Source organism: Dermacentor variabilis, chromosome 7 (genome assembly GCF_050947875.1).
Source record: "Dermacentor variabilis isolate Ectoservices chromosome 7, ASM5094787v1, whole genome shotgun sequence".
Taxonomy (NCBI): Eukaryota; Metazoa; Arthropoda; class Arachnida; order Ixodida; family Ixodidae; genus Dermacentor; species Dermacentor variabilis.
This window is the reverse complement of record NC_134574.1, coordinates 63,248,438-63,264,217: the sequence shown is the minus strand read 5'-3', so window position 1 is coordinate 63,264,217 and position 15,780 is coordinate 63,248,438.

The window sequence follows — 15,780 nt, the reverse complement described above, 5'->3', positions numbered from 1 at the left end:
AGCTTTGAGTGTTTGGCAGGGGTTAGGGTTTCGGAGATGGCACTCGTGATTTTGCCTAAAGGTCACTTTCAAGCGTGGAAGAGGCATGTCGTTCGCCGGAGTCAATAAGGCACATTAGGCAGTCTGGCACGCTAACAAAGAACGAAGAGTAAAGTGGTTACACGCGGCCGAGACAATCACCGACAAAGAACGTAACCGATGAAGAAAGGAGGGTAAACACAAAGATATTGCCGAGAGCGAAGGCAATGTGCAGCATTGCGAAAGGAAGCTTAATGATACTGCAACTCAGATTTTCACGTAATTTTTCACGTCTACTAGAAAACCCTGCAGTAACGAACGAGGTTTCTCGCTTTCTTCCTTAATTGTGTGTACCTTCGAAGCATATATATTGTTCAGCGTTTCTTAGAAGGGAAGACTCGCGTGATAATGAATAATACAAAACTAAGAACGCGACGTCTCTCCAAATTCGAGTTTCAGAAAAAACGATTCCAGGGAGAGATGGCGAATGCCCGAGTAACGCATAGACATATAGGCGTGCTTTGGCGAAGATTTGTTGAAAGGTTTACTCTGAGGTACACCATATGCCCTGAGTGGCTGTACCATAGCGATGGTGAGACGTCATTTGCATTGGTTGGTAAATTATTATGGCGTTCTGCTGCTGCATCTGAATGCACTTTTTGGATTGCGACCGCGGTGCTCCCATGGGGCAGAATGCAAGACCAGTCGTGTACTTTGAAATAAGGTAATGTACTTCAATCGCAGTTTTTAGGGCGACTTCATAATAAAATATTTAACTGGCTCGACAACCCCCAAGTTATTTATTTTAATAGTGTGCGCGCGTGATGGGTGCACATTGTACACGTGTCAGTGTTGATTGACTTCCGCATTCAATTGATGCAAATTGGCGAAAGATGTTCTTCAACAGATTACAACTTGTTCTATTGGTCTACTTTCCTCACTCCATTAGCAGCGTTCTCAATCAGCCTGAATAAAAAAAAAAGAAATTTGTCTTAGTTTCCCAGTTTCCAACACTCTACCATGTAGTAAATATTGAAATTTACCTAGGATTTTCTAGGGACCGGGAAAAGCATTGTTGTACTGGATTTGGCTGTGGATGCACAATAATTACGTGTCTTCGTACATTCTCGTTCCATTATTTGTTTAGTAACGTTTTTTTTTTACTTTTGTGTGTGTGGGCATCACCATTGTGCCTCACAATGTCTAGACCCCTACCACTGTGATTCACAGGATGGAATACCTAGGCGTCGATAAAAGCTGCAAAACACATTTCATGGCGACTGTTAACACTTATGAGTTAGCATTGTATGAATATAGCCACATGAGGCATCGTCAACGTCGACACGATATAGTATGAGGTATGTAATGCTGCCGTTGTCCTCTTTCACGCCCCCATCAGATAAGTCAGCAAAATATAGCGCCACCATCGTGCGGGCGGCTCCTTGAATGACCGGCTGGCCGGAGCACGTGAACTTTGAGAAAGGGCGTCAACCGGGCACCACGGTTATGGTACTTTCTGTACATGCTGCGTCATGTTGTGACACTGCGGAGAAGTCCGCCCATGGTGTCCGAGAGGACGAGTGGGAAACGCTGGTGCCTGCGACTGCTGGGAAATATTCCCTCGGCTGCCGCACAATGAGTGGCAAATGCGTCAATAAATAGGGCAGCAAGAAGTCAATAAATACCAATACATACCGAGTGCATTCATGGCGCAGCTGGCCAAAACCTTGGCGCTAGCAGACATTGACTGAAAGTGAGCCATGCCCACTGGATGCGTGGCGCAGCGTGCTAATGCGTCCAGTTGCTGTCCTTGAGGAGCGGTTGCCGGTTCATTCGATTCCAGTAATGTTCAGATAAGTTTAGGGAGGTTCTCCGTAATCACACAGCCGCACAGTTCCAGGTGCACATACCTTGTTTACACAAGTTGGCGTGAAAGATGTTCATAGAAAAGCAGCGCACTCCTGCTGACACATGCCAGGTGACCCATGTTAGAATCAGTGAGATTAACAGAGGACCACCACAGGCCGAGTGGCACATAGCCAGTGCTTGAAGTTGGCGTGAACAAGTTCACTTTACAGCGACATGTACCCAGTCCCGTTTACAATGGCCCATTTGGGCGTGAAAGAGCTTTGTTGAAGAGCGACTTGTATGTACACAATGCCACAAAAGCAGGTACTGTCACTGGTCCAAAGGTTGGTTACTTATACGGTTCCGTCAACAGAGCAGCTCTTTGCGTTATGTATTCGAGCAGCGAATACCCGATCACCTAGATATGTGGCAAAACGATAGGATACAAACATATACACATGTACAGATGCATAAGCTCCCGCAAGTGCGTGAAGTACCTTAAAATACTAATGCGGAACTTCCGTTTTAATCAAACCTGGACACCTGTAGGTTTTATTGCTATAGAAATAGGGATACGCCAAACTTATTCGCGCATCGCTTTCGCCGGTATGGTCGATACAAAGTACACGTGCGATAAGCATGCGGATGCGTAATGTACGCTTGCTATACAGTCTACTCACCCAGAGGGCTAATGGCTTCGTGTGCACCGTGTTCTCACCTCTTGCATCGAGTTCAAGCAAAAGGCAGCACGAAGGGCAATTCGATCGCTGCTGCTGCCGCTCTCCCAGACTCTAGCGATCGGACAGCGAAAGTCGGTAGTCACCCTCGACATGCACTTACGTTTACCTACGCACACGTGATACTATACTTTACATCTTATATGAGTAGCTAATGTTTACCACTTCATACAGCCGACAATAGCAATATATTTTCTTAGTATAAATATCTAATAGTTGGTATCGCACCCTATATTTCGCTTACTAGCAGAAATTTTCTTTTTTTCAATATAAATGGCTGGCGCGCTAAAACAAATTTGAAAACAGATAATCTTAGGCTCATTTAAATTATTTGAGATGCTTGATCATTTAGCGAACACACTTACTAGGACATATAAAATTTAGAACTGCAATGCAATGGAGCAAATGCATTAGAATTTAGGCAAGACATCTAGGCTGGAAGTGATAAAGCGCACGTGAATATCGTTGCATATAGTGATACGTGTCCTAATTCAAATGAATTCCTTGAAGAAATACAGCAGAATACGACATAAGGCACTTATTGAAGGAGGCAGAATTTATGCACGGTTACAGGAAGGAATAGAATTGGGACACCATCTGCAGACAGAATTTACAAGCCCAGAAGCGGCAATCTTTTAGTGGAAGAGTTCGTGTATGATTTGAGGATTTCTATGTTTGCAGATTCTAATGCGGCTATGCAAGTATAACATACACTATGAAATTATCTGAACTGGATTTCCTTGTTGCATAGCAGGAAGGCCGGTAAAACCGTTGTTTTTTCGTTTTATTCTGTAGAGTGCAGTACTATTAATGTCACGTTACTATTCCTCAAGAGCAGTGTCGATGGAGAAAATGCTTTTCATCTGGCGCGTGTCCTCGAGCATATAGTTCAGTGCTTTATATTGTAAATATGTTTTAAGTACGCTTTTCTAAGGATACCTAGATTTGGGCGAGTTGGTTCATCTTGACAGTTTTCATAAAAAAGCGCTGAAGAGGAAGACGAAGTCGACGAAATACGTATGAAAAGGCTGGCATATGTTGGTCTTGTCGCCAGTCCTGTCGTATGTGTTCCTTCAACTTCGTCGTTGTCTTTAGCGCTTTTTATGAAAACTGTTCCTTTTTCTGTTGAGTGTGCCTCGAAGTAACATTTTGATGAACGTTCTAGGTCTCTAACGCGAAACATGGCTCCGCAGCTACCGCCAAGTCGCCATGCTTGACATGTCTACTGGAGGTGAAACTGCGTCAGTGGCGGCCGAAATGCCCGCCTTCATCTTTGCTCCACCCTTGACCGTGGGGCTTTGTGCGGCACTTATGGCAACGACGTCGATGACTGCAGTCGACTCTATGAATCCACAACCGTCCACTATAGGTTGGGCCCGTCGTTGATGCTGACGAATATCATATTTTATCTAAAGGGGTCTGCGAACGCCTACTTCGATAACAGCGTAGATGAGTTTACAAGCTGGAGCGTTTGCAAGAGAAAGCACCACCAGCTGATTGGCCAGCCTGCAGGCTGCCAGCGTGCCGCCAAGAAAGAACCTGGCTAGCATATGAAGACGTCTACTAAGTCGTGCGTGACGTACATTCAGGATGTGGCACCCTTCGCCGAAAAGTTAACGCCCGGATGGCAGAAGTCAATCAGGTCACGTGCGTAATCAGAGGTATCAAGGACGATTCGTTTAACCTGATCGCGTTTGAGGACTCTTCGACAGCGAAAAAATAATACATAACGCCGAGAAATCGAACGTGCTAAAAACCGCCATGCTGCACAACACGTCTACCGACCTCCGAACGTGACCGTGTGAGGACGTTCGTATGGCTATTTAGCATTCAACTTCGAAGTCGATCACTTCAATCGTTCAACACGAAATCGAAGCCATATCGCATGAACATTTAATGCGCTGGGAGCCCAGTGGCCCTCAACCGACTATATGACATATACAATCAATATTGCGTCAAGAACTGGCAAATTTGGGCGTTCAAGACATCTGTTCCGTGAAGCGCCCTTACGTTCGCCCTTAGGCCAGCTTGAAACCTTTTGAAAGTCGCTGTCCTGCACCGAATTATGGCGATACACATTCGTGGAGGACGCCTGAGGACAAGCCAATTTGCTTTAGATGTAGGCATGTCGGACACAAATCATGGTATTGCACCGGCCTTGGACCCTCGCCTTCTTGGACAAACTTCTGCGGCTTCTTCTATACGCCCTGAAGTGAGGACAAGGTACAAACCCAAGCTGAAACAGAAACATCCATCGAGATCACAACGGACGTCATCACAGTGCAACCGCTTGCCCACAACACGACGCCGACTGTCTCGTTCACCTCAACCACGCCGCTCCGGGTCCCCGTCCTACTCCCGGTGCTCTCCTTCTCGAAACTGACGGTTGGAGCTCCTACAGGTGATGCTGCTATTATCACCGGCTCTCAAGCCCTTCTGTTGAGGCTCCCTACCAAACCAAACCTTATCGAGAGAAAGCTGTGATCGACACCAGCGCGAATATTTTTTATGCGCTGTCACCTCAATCAGCAGTTGTAGAAAGTCTGGACCCCTGCCCTAACAGGCGTTGTAAGTGTGGCGAATGCTGGTACATCTCCCGTAGATTTCCTCTGCACCACACGAGTCCGCGTCACCGGCCGTAAAAGTTTTTGTTCGCCGTTCTGGCCCACTGTTACAGTGACGACATCGACGTTCTTGACTTTTTATCCGCTCACTCTGTCCGCATTGACTGTTCCGTTTGCCCTGTAGAGTTTGACTTCCCATGTGTAATTGAGCAGCCCGTGCCATTCAAGGATCGCCTCTGTTTTGCTTAACATGTGCGTTTTCCACCGTAAGGCATGACTTTTGTTGTTGTCTCCTTTCCACCTGTACCAGATGGTGACTATGTGTTCGCTCCAATGATTGCCATTCGGTTAAGGCGCATTGTTCGTTTTCATCATACTGTTATATGTATACGAGACAGTCTTACTTGCCTTCCTGTGGTGTATTTCAGCCTCTACTCACAATGTTCTCCCACAGGCTAATTCCCTTGCTGTATTGACGCCCTCCTACGAGTATGTAATCTGGGGCTTGTCTCTATGCGATGTTGCTTGCTCGCACACCGCCGATATGCCGTCTTCCTGACCAGAAATGTCTTCTAATGACTTGAACAAAATGATCACTCGAGGCTCTCGCCCCATCGAGCTGACGGTCTCCTTCGCCTCCTTTTATTTAATGGGAACGCCTTTAACCTTTGTGACCGTCCTCAAGACAAAACTTGCGCTGTGAAGCACAGCATGAACAATGACGCTGCTCATCTTATACACCGAGAGTCATACTGGGCAAGTGAGCTCCATATCATTAAAAAGAAGGTTGACAGATGCTCGCCAAAGGCATAATCGAGCAGTCCTGCAGCACTTGGATTTTTGATGTGGTTCTTGTTAAAGAGAGGGGACAGTTTACCCATAGAGTGGACACCGGAGGAGCCGCACAGTGAACGTGCTTAGATGTGACCACCCAGATTGATGAAGGAATCGATGCCAGATTGAGCGGAGGGACCACTGGCGCAAGAGCGGTGACCTAAGCAGGGTTGAGTCGGTCAGCATCCACGCCGTCTTAGCGACCTGTAACGTAGAGGGAGAAGGCCTTAGGGGTACGAAGGGGGATGCGGAATTGTCTAGCGTAGGTCGGGGTGAGGGCTGGACGCTCGTTGTCACGCGGAACAAGGACATGGCTGCAGGAATGAATATCCTGGCTGATAAATACACATATATTGTGGCAGTTAGCAGGAATTACAGGATCAAGGTCACGATGCAACGTGGTGCGCAGCTCCCGCATGTAAATAGAAGCATCATGAGTGCAAGGTGGCGACGACGGCGCAGAAAAGTATGCAGGAAAGCGCAGGGGAACGCGATAGACGACTTCACCCGAAGATCAACCTTCAGTGTTTATCGGATGCCCAATCGGACGAAGAGAGGGTGGACGAGCCAACGTTCCATTGGCTGATAAGTGGTGAGGACTGCCTTCAGTTGTCAATGAAGTCGTCCCACATGCCATTCACTGAAAGATAGTAGACGATGGTATGGGTCTGTAGAACACCCAGGCTGTTGGCAAATGCAGCGAACAGGGCCAATAGAAGTGGCGGCCTTGGTCGGTGGTGAAAACTGCAGGGCATCCCAACATGGCACCTAGAAGCTCATCAAAGCCGTTGCAACTGCATCTGCCGTAGTGCCTGTGATAGGGAGCGCTTTAAATGCAACACCAAATACAATCAAAATAATAAAGGTAAGCGAAAGAATGGAATACTTAGGAGAAGCAGTACTCTACTATAATTAGCGTTCACAAGAAACATAAACCAGATCGATGTTCATGTTTGTTGAAAAGCTGGGTAAAATCACTGGAGTTTTGTAATGCATGGTAATGTTTAAAGCTAAATCTTGTCAGAAAGAAAATGAAACCATGAATACGAACACCGACTGTCTTCGAAGTTGAACAGAAAAAATCCTCGACGCATTTCTTGGTGCTTCACTGCAAATTCCATAGGAGTGTAGATTTGTTAGCTGCTGCCGACAACAACATTCGCCGTCAAAGCATGACGAGCTTATGTTTCTTGACGCGTCACTGTAAATTTAGAGCAGCATAAACAGTTCACGTGATTGGGGTAGGTTCTGAAACGTGGAACCCACTTTATTTAAAAATCATAACACTACAACGCGGAAACATTCATTATTAAGCAAGTATTCGCATCTGTAGATATATGCTTTCTGCCGCTTCCGTGCACAGCGTCGAACATGGCTGTGTGATGTGTTCTTCAGCATTAAGCGCCTCCCATAGACCTTGTCGGCAAAACACACAAAAGTCTGCCTCACACGGAATTAACGTTTGTTATGATTGGTGTTACACAGACGCCTTCCGGCCGACCTCTTCATAATTGGATATTTCTAAAGCTCCAAGAGTGCGAAAGCCACCAACATACGAGAAGCGTTGTGGGCTGAGACGGGGTGAAATTGAAAGGAATATCTCTTATACCAAGTTTTTGCACTTGATACCCACGATATTGATAGCCGTATGAAATCCCGAAAGCATAAGGCACATTAGTCAGCATTAGATAAACCGCGCACTTTATCTCCGCCCACCGCACATCTTCGACATGCGGGAGCGCTACGACGCATCTATTTCTTTTATTTCTTGTTAGGAGTTCACTTCGCAGTAGCATATTGCGCATCGCGTGGAATAGTAGATGCAGTAATTTTATTGCATTGAAGAGAAGATCCACAATTTACTTGTTGCATAGTCCTCGATTCTGTCGGCAAAGCCAATCATAATGCATAAAAGAGGCTACACGACGAGGGCCCACTGTATTTGCGGAGGCTACTAAAGCAACATCCTCCAAAAACTATCAGCGCAGAAGGCAACAAAGAGATTCAGATTGTTTTGGCTTCTTTATTCGTCTCAATTTTGCCGAATTTTCTATCCCGCAAGCCTTAGACGACTAAACATATGCACACGCTTGTTCCTTAACAGCCTTGCCCTAATTTTCCCATTGCTTTACGGGATCGCTTAAAACGGAAGTTCAACATTCAGTCGCAGTCACCGCTAAAAACGCACCTAAATAATTTTATTGTCGATGCTCCTTAGAAAACTGCGCGGCAAAATAGTCCCACGAACTATAAAAGCATATGTATACATTGTGACGTCCTTACAGTAGAGCACACGTGCGTCACGGACGACCTTGCATGCTCTCATATATCAAAATGACATTTCTATTGCTCGAATTTTGTTGCAGACTTGTGATTTCGCGCAAACTGTGACGCGCTCCCGTGCGTGCAAGGCACGTCGAGCGTTATGTTAGACCGCTTCTTACTGCGGGCTGGTAGCCTATTATTCTATAAGGAATTCCCTGATCTATGGATCGGAGTAACCTGCATATTCAGTATGGTGGTGTAATGCTGAACTGCTGCACAGTAGCAGGGATGCTTCCCTCAAGACAATAATGCTGTTCGAAACACCTAGCGCTTGCGTTGCAGTCGAGCTTCGGTCTTCGTTATCTGGAGAAAGCTTACGCTTTGAGACGATTTTTTTTAGTATGTGTGGGCTTCAAGATCGGATCACACTTTTCATACTGTCCTGCCATCGGTATTTGCCCATATTTTAAGGACAATATCCATTATCACTATGACAGCGCCCTTTTTAATTAAAATACCATTATTTGCTTGCTTCAGCTGTTTTCAGTCATACAGACATAATATCTATCTATCTATCTATCTATCTATCTATCTATCTATCTATCTATCTATCTATCTATCTATCTATCTATCTATCTATCTATCTATCTATCAACCTATCTATCTATCTATCTATCTATCTATCTATCTATCTATCTATCTATCTATCTATCTATCTATCTATCTATCTATCTATCTATCTATCTATCTATCTATCTATCTATCTATTTATCTATCTATCTATCTATCTATCTATCTATCTATCTATCTATCTCTGTAGCCTCTTACGCCGACCCATTGGTCGAAGTTTTCTACTTGCTTGCGTCATTAGGTATGTGCTTCTCGTTGTGATGCCGTCTAAAATGTTCCCATGTCGTTCCAGCTTTGTGGTACCTTACTCTTGAGATGCTGCTCGCCGTAGCGCGTCATACCCCGACCTAGTGCACCAAGTTATGAAATATCGAGGTGCCCAAGGCATCAATGGTCCTGATCCAGTCGTGGTGGTTACTCCATCGTCATTCATATTTGTCATCCGACTATCATCATGCCGCTGTCATTCCTCCATGGTTGTTACACTGGGGTCGTCATGCCGTCGTCGTTACCCCATGGTTTTATGATGGTCTTTCATTCAGTAACGTCATCCCCTTGTAACGCGCTCGTCGAAATACCGTCTTCGTCCTTCCATCGACGTCAGTAATCTTCATAATTTGTTAATCATAATGATTTCAATCAGTCCTAATTACGTCACCTTTGTCGTGTCGCCATTACGGAGTCGCTATCATCAGAACCAGAATCAGGTTCACTCAAGATAAAAGTGGGGATAATTAACATAAGCATATAGAGAATGACGTCCCGTAGATAGAAATTGAAATGGGACCTCCTGTGCATGATGACTGGAAATAATAGAGCAATGGCAACATGAAAAACTTATGAAAATAAAGGTTTCAGGAGACAAGGCATAAATGAACAGAAAAGCAGCAGATGTATGCATTAAGCAATAACAAGGCTTTAAATTAGCCAACAAAAGGTGAAGCTACAAAAAGAGCTTAAGGAGAGAAAAATAACTAAACAAATTCGAGAGACATGTAGAGAAACAAAGGGAAATTTTTAAACACAAAACATAGTACACTCAAATGGGAAAGTCGGAGGAAGCTAAAAGAAAATACTTAAGTTCTGCATGAAACTGTGAGTTTCGAATAATTTTAAAGATAAAGGTAATGTGTTCCACAGAGATTAGGCTGAAAAGTGGAATGCTTTGACCGTGGGGCCATCGTCGCAATGCAATTTTGGGGGTGCCATCTTTGTCACCGACGCTTCTCATTCTTCTCCCATCAAGCTGCCGCAGTCAAGCCGCCATGGTTATACGAATTTCGCTGTACAGTCCTGGCGATACCTTTTTCCCCTTGTACTCGTCGGACCCTTTGTCCTCATGCCGTTGTCATGCTATCGTCGTCACTCCACTTGTTGCTCAGCTAAAATGTACGGATGTGCCCGAGGAGGTCTACACCAACACAACACAAAGGTTCTGCAATAACAAGTGGTTGAAATGGACCAGCATTGAGCCAAGACGGCCTCATTGAGCGCTGCCATAACTCGCCCTAAGCGACGTAGCGGTGCACACGTTCACATCAACAAGGCTAAATGCCGCAGATGGTCGTACGTAATAGATTCCCAGAGATGACCAGAAGTTGGTCCATCCTGCAGCTGGAAAAGAACAGTGGTACAAAAGCGCGTCGGAATAGAAAAGTGTATCTCACGTCCGCTAGGGTGCATGCTGCCATGATAAAAGAATACCGCCCAGAAGTAGCGATTCGCGAAATGAGGGATGGCTTGACGGAGATGCAAGTTTGCCCTTGATGACGCGTATGTTTTGATCTCGGCCCTGTTGAGTGACGAGGTTAACAAAAGCAGATTGCACAAATGCCGAATCAGAAGTATCGGTCGCACGAACATCACTAGATTTCACGGGCTGACGGGACAAGGGGATCGCATCTTGGTATAAACGACCAGATTTGAAGACACCATTGTATAAGTATTCTGCTGGCTACACCGGCCTAGGCAACTAGTAGGGTCTTTGTGGGATTTACGTACACAGAGCGAATGGTGGTGTGTTCAAATAGTAAGGGTTAAATTCTGGTACCCAGACGCGTGCAATGAAATCACGTTGGTGATAGAATAATTTTGCACAGCCAGAGCAAGTGCATGGTTGGCATATGCAACCACATGGTTGTGGCTCCTCGGGAACTGGCATAAAGTGGCTCCGATAGCAAAAGTGGCACCGGTGGCATCATCGTTAACTTCCGAAAGAGAAGATGGCTCGAAGTGCGCCACTATGGGTGGAGATATCAAAGCGTCGAGAATGTCTTTGCATGTTCAGGGCCCCGAAAATTTGAACGCCTGCCTTCAGACGAGTAGTAAAAGGTTCGGCGACTTTCCCATAATTGTGCACCAAGAGGCAAATGCACGCGTGCAGACCTAAGGCGCTTCATATGTCCTGAGTACATGTTGGCACGGGAAACATCTGTACGACAACAATTTTATGTGGGGCTGGACGCACATCATATGAATCAATAAGATTACCGAGAATAGTAACTTCGTAGCGTCAGAAGGGACATTTAGACGACCTTCGCTATAGGCCAGCTCTGGAAAAAAGAGAAAGACAGAGAGAGAGGGAGAGGTGAGGTCCAGCTATGCAGCAAACGTAGGATCAAAACGATGATGTCATCTAATAACAAGGACAAATCAACCACTTCTGGCCATACAGGAATGTGTCCATGATACGTTCTTAAGTGGCTCGAACATTAAACGAGCTGCCACGCATGATATTGAACTGGCATAAGCCATCGGGTGTTATAAAGTCAGTGTTCTCGTGTCGTAGGCAATCTGCCTGTAGCCGGTACGAAGGTCGATGGAACAAAATTATTTCTCACTGTGCAGGCAGTCGATGGCGTCATGTGTGATAGACAGTAAACGCTCTTTTTTTGTGATCTTGTTCAGTTGTCGGTAACTCACGCATAAGCGCAATGTGTCATCCTTTTTTTAAGTAGTACGACAGAGGAAGCCCATGGACTGTAAGATTTGTCATTCATGCAATAACGCATGATATGTTCTCCTGTGAATAGGATTTGCGTCAACGGTGTTTAGACGTTGTGTCGTGATAGATGGCTGCCCGAAAAGGGGAGTGTTCAGGTTAAAAATGTCGCTCAACGAGACGAGCAGGTGGCATTCCTGCATGGCGTGTCGAAGAGGGAGCACAGTAGCTATATTTTGGGTGAAATCATGAAACACATCCACTAAAGAATATGCAAAGTCTACATACGAACCGCGCTACGGCTTTTTCGCGGTGAAACCAGACGACACATATTGTCTACATGGAAGTAGGTTAGATGTGTCCACTTGCATACACACGTTTCTGGGGCGGCCATAAAATGCGCCACCAATTTACTTCAAGGATAATTGCATTCGTGTGGACACACATCGTGAGATGCATTCTTCCGGAATGCTATTGATAAGACGTTCTTCGGTGACGGCTTCGTTCAAAGTCGCTACGAATAAGAATGGCAAAGCGGCGTCTGTCACCGACTTCAAATACAAGAGCGATCAGCAGCTGTAGGAGAGCGAGCCGGACGTTGACAATGCTGCTCTACGAAGGCGTATGTTCTACACAATCGACCCCGCAGAAAAAGAGTCATCACGGAGACGTAAGAAGCTGGATGTCGTGGGTTATGGTAGGGCTCGGAACGCGAAATCTGGAGGAGACCACGTCCACGTCGGCGCATATCGCCAGATAGATAAAGCCTAACAATGAGAAAATTCACCGTGTACGCTCGCTCTAAGACACGGAAAGGCCTTCCGTAATGCCTTCTACATCGAGCTTCGAGGGAAGCCTACGAGTTTCGCACGGTAGAGCCAGCTATACAAGAGGCCTTTCGGTAAAGGTTAGAATGAAAGTTAGTCAGGGCGTGTTTTCTTTTGCCGCTGTTGTTCTAGTGATGTAAACGTACACGCGAGCAGGCGGTACTCTTTGGCTTCTCGAGCATGTCCGTTCACAGGTGGCATGCGGCAACTCAGATAGAAGGAGAGTGCTGATGGTATGCGAAGGCTCTCGTTCATACAGGATGAAGAAGGGTGGAATTCCCGGGAAAGTTTGTATGGCTGTGTTGTATGGAACGTTACTAAAGGAATTACATGGTCCAAGTTACCATAATAGATTGCATAAACAACGCGAACATATAACCAACAGTGCGATTAAAGCGTTTTGTGAGCCCGCTAGTCTGCAGGTCGTATGCAGTGGTCATTCGAATAATAACGTGGTATTACTAAAGCAGAGCTTCGGCGACATAGGACAGCAAGGCACGCCTCAATCGCTGAAGAGTTCTGGAGCTCTGCCATGTCATGTGATTAAACGATATAGGACGAAAGAGGCTATAGCCTGCGCTGTAGCATTTGCAAAAGCAGCAGTTTCGGCCTAACGTGTCAGGTGGTCCGCATCGACTATGATCCACTGATAGTCATCCGGTGACAGCGGAAGCACTCCGTAGATGTCAATGCCAACTCCATGAAAGGATTTCACGAGGTAGGGAAGCAGCTCTAAAGTGTGAGAAGGGTGTAAAGGTGACGGTTTGCAACGTTCAGAGCGAAGGCACTACTCACACAACTTCTGTACAATACCTTACATTCTGCACCGGTAGTAGGGAAAGCAAAGACGTTCAGATGTCTAAAATACTTCGACGTCGCGACATTGCGGATAGTCGTTAAAAGTGGCACAGACGTGATCTCAAGCAGCGGGGAATGACGAATAATCATCTACGACATTTGGGACGTTGTCGCGTTGGTGGAGCAGCCGATAACGAATGATGAAATGGGGAGCTTGGCGCTTGAGGGTTCCAGATACAGATATGGTCGATGATGGAGAGATAGGCGAAAAGAGCAGTGACCCACGGATAACGGCATTTTACGGTGCCAAAGTTTGTACTTGTGGTTCCCCAGGCCGCGTGTGGAAAGTTTTTCCGCACGCCTCAGAAGACGACACGAATAGCGTATTCCAGGATTCGCAGCGGCCAACGTGCCAGATGTACATATTATTATTCAACCTGGCGAGCCAAGAAAGCGTATTGTGATCCGTAACTAGGACAAATGGGAGCCGTATAAGTATGGGCGGAACTTTTGAAGCGCTATACTGGAGCCAAGCACTCTTGTTCAGCCACACTGTACGTGGCTTCTGCTTTTGCCAGCGTTGGACTCGCATAGGAGACGACGTATCCGAAGTAATCGGGATGTTCTCGTGCAAGGTGCACCAAGTTCGACTCCACTGGTTTCTGTATGCACGTCACTTGCAGCTATCGGCTCCAAATGGCTAAGAATGGGTGGAGAGGTACGACGGTGACACAGCACAGCAAACGCGACGTAGCGTGCAGGGGGCCAAGTAGAGAGTTCCGCGAAACTGCATACGAGTTCGGTCAAGGGTGACATGATCGATGAGAAAGTCCGAACTAAGCGGCTGAAATATGAGCATAAACATCAAAATTGGACACAAAGTGACCTAAGATGGTTCGCTCCCACAAGGCATAGCGGGACGTTTGGGGGTTCAGTTGATAACCAGTGTTAGTTAGACACGTTAAATCGTGTCTAAGGCGATCAGAACAGGAAACCACGATAACGTCAAGTTAGCATAGACACATAAACAACTTGAAACCACGCCGCGTATTGCCCACGATTCGTTCAAACATGGTGGGCGCTTTCCAAACTCCGTAGGTCATGAGACCTCATTCATATGGGGCGTCAGGCGTGATAAACGCAGTGTTCTGGCGATCGGCTTCACCCATCGAGAACCGCAATTAAGCAGAACGGTAGGCTAGGGACGCAATGAATTCTGCTCCTTGAAAATGGGCAAGAGCATCGTCGATGCGTGAAAATTGTTACGTCTCTTTGCGCGTGTCCTTAATTATTCCATAGTAATCAACGCAAAATGCACAGACCCGTCCTTTTTGCGAAGAAAAAACAGCAGAGATGCCCTTGGACTTTTGCATGATTGAATTACGCCGCGCCGTATGGCATCTTCTTGTTCGTGTTTAATGACGCGACGCTCTTCGGCATTGACACGCAACGGTCATTGAAGAAAGAGCGGGTGTAAACCAACGTCAACTTAGTGCTACACTACCGATGTGCGGGGCAGTCGCTTCTAAGAAACATGAAACAATTCTCTAAAATGGTGTAGAAACTTTAGAAGTTCTGCGTGTTTGGCAGGGGTTAGGGTTTAGGAGATGGCAGCCGTGATTCGGTGGGAAGACCACTTTTCAAGCGTGCAAGATCCATGTCGTTCTTTGGAGTCAATAAGGCACGTTAGGCAGTCTGGCACCTTAACGATGAACGAAGATTCAAGTGGTTCCACGCATGCGGGGACAACCACCGACAAATAACTTAACCGATGAAAAAAGTAGGTTGAACACAAAGATATTGCTGAGCGCGACGACGATTTGCAGCATTGCAAAAGGAAGCCTTATGATATTGCAACTCAGATTTACACGTAATTCAAGCTGCGGCGAAGAACACACAAGGGAAGCGAGGAACTGAAGGACAGAGGCAGACATCTACTAGAAAACACTGCAGTAACGAATGAGGTTTCTCTCTTTCTTCTTTAATTGTCTGTACCTTCGAAGCATATATTTCATTCAGCGTTTCTTAGAAGGGAAGACTCGCGTGATAATGAATAATACAAAACAATGAACGCGACGTCTCTGCAAATGGAAGTTTCAGAAAAAAAGTATTCCAGGGAGAGATGGCGGATGCCCGAGTAACGCATTAGCATATAGGCGTGCTTTGGCGAAGATTTGTTGGAAGGTTTATTCTCAAATGCAACATATGCCTTGAGCGGCTGTACCATAGCGATGTTGAGTCGTCATCTGCATTGATTGGTGAATGAATATGGCGTTGTGCTGCAGCATCTGAATGCACTTGTACGAACGCGACCGCGG